The sequence below is a fragment of the Mustela nigripes genome, chromosome 4 (genome assembly GCF_022355385.1).
Source record: "Mustela nigripes isolate SB6536 chromosome 4, MUSNIG.SB6536, whole genome shotgun sequence".
In the NCBI taxonomy this organism is placed as follows: Eukaryota; Metazoa; Chordata; class Mammalia; order Carnivora; family Mustelidae; genus Mustela; species Mustela nigripes.
The window spans coordinates 154,508,399-154,516,121 of NC_081560.1; positions in this window are offsets into that span (position 1 = coordinate 154,508,399).

Genomic DNA, 7,723 nt, shown 5'->3' on the forward strand with positions numbered 1-7,723 from the left:
AGAGCAGCACTACTCATAATTGCCAAAGGGTGGAGTCAATCTAAAGCACCTATCAGCAATGAACAGATAAACAAAAATGTGATATATACATCCAATGGAATATTATTCAGCCTTAAGAAGGAAGACAATTCTGACCCATAATCCAATACGGATGAACCTTGAAGACATAATGGCCATGAAAAAATTCAGTCACAGAAAAGCTAATACTGTTTGGTTCTACTTATAAAGTTCAATTCATAGAGCCAGAAAGTTCAATGGTGACTGCCAAGGCTGGGGGGACGGAGAAACGGGCAGCCGTTGTTTAATGGGGACAGTTTAATGTTCAGTTTTGAACAACAAGAAGAGTTCTGGAGCTGGACGGTGATGATGGGCACACAGCAATGCGATATACTTCATGCCACCAAACTGTACATTTAAAAAGAGTTAAGATGGTGAATTTTATGTTATGGGTCTTTTAACGAATTTTTTTAATTAAAAGCTAAAAGAAAAAATAGTACTTAATCCTACATACAGATGACAGTCAAACTGAGAGAGCAGCACGGAAACAGACCTGGACTCTCTGGATTAAACTGACCATGAAGCTGATCATCTCATCAATTTCCATGATGTTTAAGCTTTTTGGGGGAGGGGGCAGGGGAAAGAGTGGCTTTTATGTCAGTGTAAGGTCTCTGCAGGCTCCTGGCCAAACAAAAGGGATGCCAGGGCAGCCTTGGAGTAGCTTAGCTAAACTTCCAACAGCCCCTTTATCATAACCAACTCTCCCCTTTATCATAACCAACCCTTCTCCCTTCCTCATCCCGGCACACGCACTCTATGGCATTCAAACACTGGCCTCCACCTTCCAGCCTCAACTTGATGATGTAATAGATCAGTTAATAACTTCCGTACACACCTCAGCTCTGTTTGGCAGCCAGTTCCCTCTCCTTCTCCCTAAAGTGGATCCGCTCTCAATGTCCCAGCACTCCCTCCCCCTCATGCCTTCCTGCCCATGTGTTCAAGTCATCTCTCTCCCTCCCTGTCTCTCACACCCCACTCCTGTTTCCAGCTCCTTTCCCACAATATATGAACATACCCATCTTCCCATGTTTCCCATGGTTAAATAAACACGCTTCTTGACCTGCTATTCCCTTCTAGCTGCCACCTTGTCACTCGCCTTCCCTTCACAGTCAAGCAGCTCAAAATATTTGTCTGCGTTCCCTGTCTCTACCTCCCAGAATTTCCAGGCGGTGAGTCAGTGTTCCCCAACCATTCCAGTGGTTTTAACAGTCTGTTAAAAATGCCACTCCTCCCTTCATTGTTAAAATCTGATGGATCTGTTTGTGTAGTCATTCTCTTACCTGAATTCCCTGTCCCATTTGTTATGTTTTCCTTGGTATTTCCGGTTCCTCAGCTTCTGGGACCATATCCCTCATAAGCTGTCCTCCTACCTCTCTGACATTCCTCCCAAACCCCTGTGTGAGATCCACTTTCTCTGAGTCTCCCTCAGAGGCTGGGGTGCTCTACAGTCAGTCCTGGCCCAGGGCCCTCTTCTCCTTTCATCCCTATAGCCAACCCAGTGACTTCATCCAATCCCATGTGCGCAGGAAAGGGTTGACTCAGGAGATCTGGGATCCTCAAACCCTGCAACTTCCAAAGAAAGGTCTGACCTTGCTTGCCTCCCAGAAGATAATCTCCATGCCCTTCGAATATCCTACTTAACAAGTGTCTGTTTTTCTGGGGCCTTGGGCCATGGCAGATCGTTTCTGCAAACAATGTGATCTATGGTACAGGTCTTGGGTATTCCAGCCTCTGAAGAGACTAGAAGTAGAGTAATTATGGCCACCCTATGCTTATGTGACAAACGCTCCCCACCCACCCACCCCCCCAAAAAAACCCTGGACACCATGGCTCTGAGGAGAGTCCCTGGATTGCAATCCTCCAGATGTATCGTCACACATCACTGTGGAGATCCACTGGAGGGAACAACTGGACACTGACAGCACATAGACAAACTGGCCTCCTCAGGGAAAGAATGGCACCTGTACAGACAACACTAAGAGAAACTACCATCGCCTATACTACACAACTGAACCCTTCATTCCTAAATATGTACTTTTTTTTTTAAGATTTTTTCTTTATTTATCTGACAGAGATCACAAGTAGGCAGAAAGGCAGGCAGAGAGAGAGGAGGAAGCAGGCTCCCTGCAGAGCAGAAAGCCCGATGTGGGGCTCAATCCCAGGACCCTGGGATCATGACCTGAGCCGAAGGCAGAGACTTAACCCACTGAGCCACCCAGGTGCCCCTGTACTTTTTGATTTGTTACAATGGGATTATGTTACATTGTTTTTGCTTAAAATATTGTTGCAAAATTGTCTTATGTACTTCCCAGTTTAAAATCCTTCAATGGGGGACGCCTGGGTGGCTCAGTTGGTTAAGCAGCTGCCTTCGGCTCAGGTCATGATCCCAGGGTCCTGGGATGGAGTCCCACATCGGGCTCCTTGCTCGGCAGGGAGCCTGCTTCTCCCTCTGCCTCTGCCTGCCTCTTTGTCTGCCTGTGTTCGCTCTCTCTCCCTCTGTCTCTGGCAAATAAATAAATAAGATCTTTAAAAAAAAAAAAAAAAATCCTTCAATGGCTCCCCATGGCCTACAAGATAAAATTCCAACTCTTTTCTTGGCATCAAGAACTGCCTAGTCCAGACAATTTTCTCAAGCTCTACTGGTATTTTACATTCCATACATACTGATGATGGTTCCATACATACTGATAGTTTTGTGCTTGTTGGCCTTTATCCATGCTAGTCCCTCTACTCCTACTCAGAATGTACTTCTCCTGATCCTTTCCAGTGGGCACACACTAACATGTCTCGAGATTCAGCCCAAGTGAACCATAAGACACACCCGTCTCTCCCAAAACCAGTTCCTTCCTCAGATATTTTTGTCAACGTCCCTATGATATTTTATTGCATTTATAAGTTTGTTGTCTGTACTTTGTGCTCTAGGAGAGCCAAAACCTCTGTTCCCCAGGCTTAGAATGGGAGAAGACCTCATAAATCCCTGATGAAGAAGTGAGTGACTGGCATTCAGGGATGGGCTTATTGTCCACTGCAGGTCAGATATTGGGTCCATCAGTTGTCTAATGCAAACCACATTTTATCTACCAGTCAAACAGAAAGAAGAGTGCTAATGACAGTGGATGATCTTTAGGAAGATAATCATAAGAAATATAATTTATGGGGCACCTGGGTGGCTTAGTGGGTTAAGCCTCTGCCTTCGGTTCAAGACATGGTCTCAGCTCCTGATATCAAGCCCCATTTCCAGCTCTCTGCTCAGCAGGGAGCCTGCTTCCCCCTTTCTCTCTGCCTGCCTCTCTGCCTACTTGTGATCTCTCTCTATCAAATAAATGAATTTTAAAAATCTTTAAAAAAATCAAAATAAAAAAATAAAGAAAATAACTATAATTTATGAAATACAGATGACACCAAATATTACCCAAGACACTTTATACATTTTTAAAATTCATTTTCATAAGAACTCTGTACTTTGGTACTTTGTCCTCATTGTATAGTTGACAAAATTAACATTCAAAGATTAAGTGGAACAGCCATTTTAACATATAGAATCTGGTGTCCTATGGGCCCTCAGGAGATTCTTACTCCCTTTTCTAACCTACTCCTCACAGCCCTAAGACATTGGGATAAAATAATGGAAGAAAGGAGGTGTCTGGGCCAGGAGAAAATATATGGAATTAGGGTGACAGTAATGCACTAAAAACAAGAAGATTAAGTCAAAATTCATACACTGAATGCTAATATCCTCCCTCTATCCAGGCTTCTTCCCCATCTTGAGCCCTAAATTTCTGGCAGCTTATCTTTCTGCCACCATGTGGGAGGTCATACTGCATTTTCTGGACAATCTGACCACCCAAAAAAAAAAAAAAAAAGCCATTGAAATGGGCCAACCAGGACACCCTGCAAAGAAGCCAGTGTGTTAATAAGCTTGTTTGTGGGGGCGCCTGGGTGGCTCAGTGGGTTAAGCCGCTGCCTTCGGCTCAGGTCATGATCTCAGGGTCCTGGGATCGAGTCCCGCATCAGGCTCTCTGCTCAGCAGGGAGCCTGCTTCCCTCTCTCTCTCTCTGCCTGCCTCTCTGTGTACTGTGATCTCTCTCTGTCAAATAAACAAATAAAATCTTAAAAAAAAAAAATAAGCTTTGTGCCTTATTCTTTGTTGTACACACAGCCAAAGTTGAGAATATGGTCAATGCTCATTTAGCACTATGTGTCAGAAACTATGATAGTTAGTATTACAATTCCCATTTTATAGGTAGAGAAAGAGACATGGAGATGTCAAGGAACATGTCCAAGTCCACACCACTAGAAAGAGAAGCTACACTCCTCTTCTTATGTTGGCATATATTATTATTTTACATGCATGATTTTCTCTGCCTTGCACCATCCCTCCTCAACACTTTCCAATGTTTCTCCCATACAAAATTCTTCAGGAAGCTCCAAGAGTATGGGCTTTACCAAAAAAGGCAGGAAGCCAAAAGAGAGGAAAAATGATCCAGGAGATGCAAAGCTAGAGGAAGGTGATAGAGATGCCCAGGATATGGTGTCAGGAAGCTGAGAAGGTAGTCTCTCTAGATTAGAGCAGATCAGAAGGCTCCATGAACAATTTCCTTGAGAAAACCTACTCTGTAAAATACTAATTTGTGTGAGCTTATTGAGAGGAGATACCTATATCTGAGGCAAAATATGGTGTTGCTTTACTAATTACTACAGAGGAAGACTAAACGAAAAAGAAGGCAGTTGTTAACTCCAGGATCAAAAACAGTGCAAGAAAGAAAATCCATTCACTTAATTTATGAAATGGCTCCATTACAAATAGTGTTTACATAGTCAAAATAATATATGCACTGAATATTGATCCAAAAATAATAGACCAAAACTGTATTTGGAGATGCAAAGGGGTGTACAGGTTCACCAAAGGTGGGGAAGTAGAAAGAAGGCTAGAATCTCAGCCTCCACATCAAGAAGTCAATTGATAATACCTAAAACTGAAAAGACAGGAACTAGCAATACAGTGTGCTTTGTAGAAATACAGAGATAAATATGAAATAATCAGCTAAAAGAGGCACAAGTTGTTGACTCCAGGAAGCAGGCAAGAGGTACAGTGCTGCTGGGCTTTGCAACAAAACCTTTGCATTATCTCACTCTTTAAACCGGATAGATAGATGGATGGGTAGATAGATGGATAGACAGATGATAGATAGAAGATAGATATATGTATCTTTAATAAATACTCACACCACCCAGGTAATAGAAACTTGGGAAGAAAAACTAAAACCACTCAGCTCAGCTCATCTTTGCCCTTTTCTGTCTTTGGAGGAATGCTCCCCACAGGGAACATGCATTTCATCTGTATTTCTCTAGCACGTGAGCCAGTGGTTCTCAAAGTGTGGTCCACAAACCAGCAGCCTCTGTATCACTCAGGAACTTTTGGAAATGCAAATTCTAGAACCTCACCCCACGCCTACTCAGTAGAAAATCCTGGGGCAGAGGCCCAACATCCTTGTTTTAACAAGCCCTCCTGGTCATTCTGATGCTCACTCACATTCAGGGAAGCCCATTCCAGGGCAGTTCTGCCTGGGACTGATGGGGAAATCTGTTCAGTTCTGAGCTTCAGAATAGTTAGAAGCTTTCTTGGCTAACATCCTTAAAGCCACATCCTCCAACTAGGCTTTAATCAGTAATAAAGGTGATGTTGTGACTGTCAAAATAATATAATAATGGTCAGGAGAAGCAAAGAATTCAAAGAAAAAACATGAAACTGTAAACACAGTTTTGACACGTTAACAGTATGAAAGCAAAACCAGAAGCTAAAAAGAATAAATTTCTCTACATACAAGTTAGAATCATTCACTAGTCAATCCTCCAATATTGCCCAACAGTAAATAAGGTCAAAAGTGAAAGTCAAGGGGCACTTGGGTGGCTCAGTCAGTTGAGTGTCTGACTCGTGTTTTCAGCTCAGGTCATGATCTCATGGGTCATGGGATCAAGCCTCATACTGAGTTCTGCAGTCAGCAGGGAGTCTGAAATTCTCTCCTCTACCACCACCCACAAGCTCTCTCTCTTTAAAATAAATAAATAAATCCGTTTTAAAAAGTGAAAGTCAAATTAGGGGAAAAAATAATTGCTATACACATAATGAGAAAGGGGCCCAAATACACAGTAAGTTCTTAAAATCAATAAGCAAAGAAAACCAGCCCAACTGAAAAATGGTCAAAAACTTAAAGGCAGTCTGAAGCTTTGTTGTCCAATGTGCTGGTACTAGCCACATGTAATCAATCCAAATTGAGGTCTGTTCTAAGAGTAAAATACACACTGGATTTCAGAGACATAGTGGTGAAAATGTAAAATATCTCTTTCATATTTTTATATCAACTATGTGTTTAATATATTGGATTAAATAATATGTATTATTAAAATGGACTTCACTGAGGAAGCAAGATGGCAGAGGAGTAGGAGACTGAAGTATCAGTAGGTCCCAGGAGTTAAGCTACATAGTTATCAAACCATTCCAAACACCTACAAATTCAACAAGAGATAGAAGAGAGGAGCAGCAATTCTAGGAACAGAAAATCAACAACTTTCTGGAAGGTAGGATGTGTAGGGAAGTGAATCTGAAGCCAGGGGAAGATAATCCCGGGGGGGAGGGGCTGGCTCCCAGCAAGCAGTGGAACAACGGAGCACAAAATCAGAACTTTTAGAAGTCTGCTCCACTGAGGGACATCACTCCAGAGACTAAGCAGGGGTTGAGCTCTCACAGGAACAGTGTGGTCTCAGGACCCATGGGGTCACAGACGGACCTGGGGTATCTGAGTGTAGCAGAGTTCACAGGTGTCAGAGCGGTGAAGCTGGCTACAGAGATAGAGCCGAGGATTGAGCTCTAAGCTTGGAGTTTCCTTAAACTGTGATCCGCGGCATAATCAGACCACTGAACTTCGAGCAGGGACCACAGAAATGGCAGATCTGGAGAGACTCATCTTCCTGCTCCAGTAAGAGCAGTGTGGCAGAAATCTGCTGAGTTTGGAGACTCCAGGCAGGGCCATGTGCCAGAGACAGAAATGCTCAGTCACAGGCTGGGTGAGTGCTGCTGGAGATCAGGGAGACGGGAGTGATTGACTGCATTGCTCTGAGGCCACACTGAGGATTGGGGCCCCAAGTGTTCAACTCCTCCTGGAGGAATTGGAAGCCCGCTATTTTCATTCCCGTCCTCCTAACCTCTATGGAAAGTGTTCAGGGAGCAAAGGCTCCCAAGAAGGAACCCGAGCAGATTACTTAGCCCAGCCCCTGGCAAGGGTGGTACAATTCCACCTCCGGCAAAGACTTTGAGGATCACTGCAATAGGCCCCTCCCCCAGAAGATCAGAAAGAACATCCCTCCAAGACCAAGTTCACAGATCAGCAAGAACTGTGAAACTGCAGAGCTAGGGGAAAGCAACACATAGAATTCATGGCCTTTTTCCCATGATCCTTTACTCTTGCAAAGTTACATTTTTTTATTTTATTTTTTTTTTCTTATTCTATTTTTTTAACATTTCCTCTTTCTTCTTTTCATATTTTTTAACTATTTCATCTTAACACTACCTTTAAAAAAATATTTTGGAGAACCTGGGTGTCTCAGTTGGTTAAGCCACTGCCTTTGGCTCAGGTCATGACCCCAGAGTCCTGGAATTGAGTCTTGC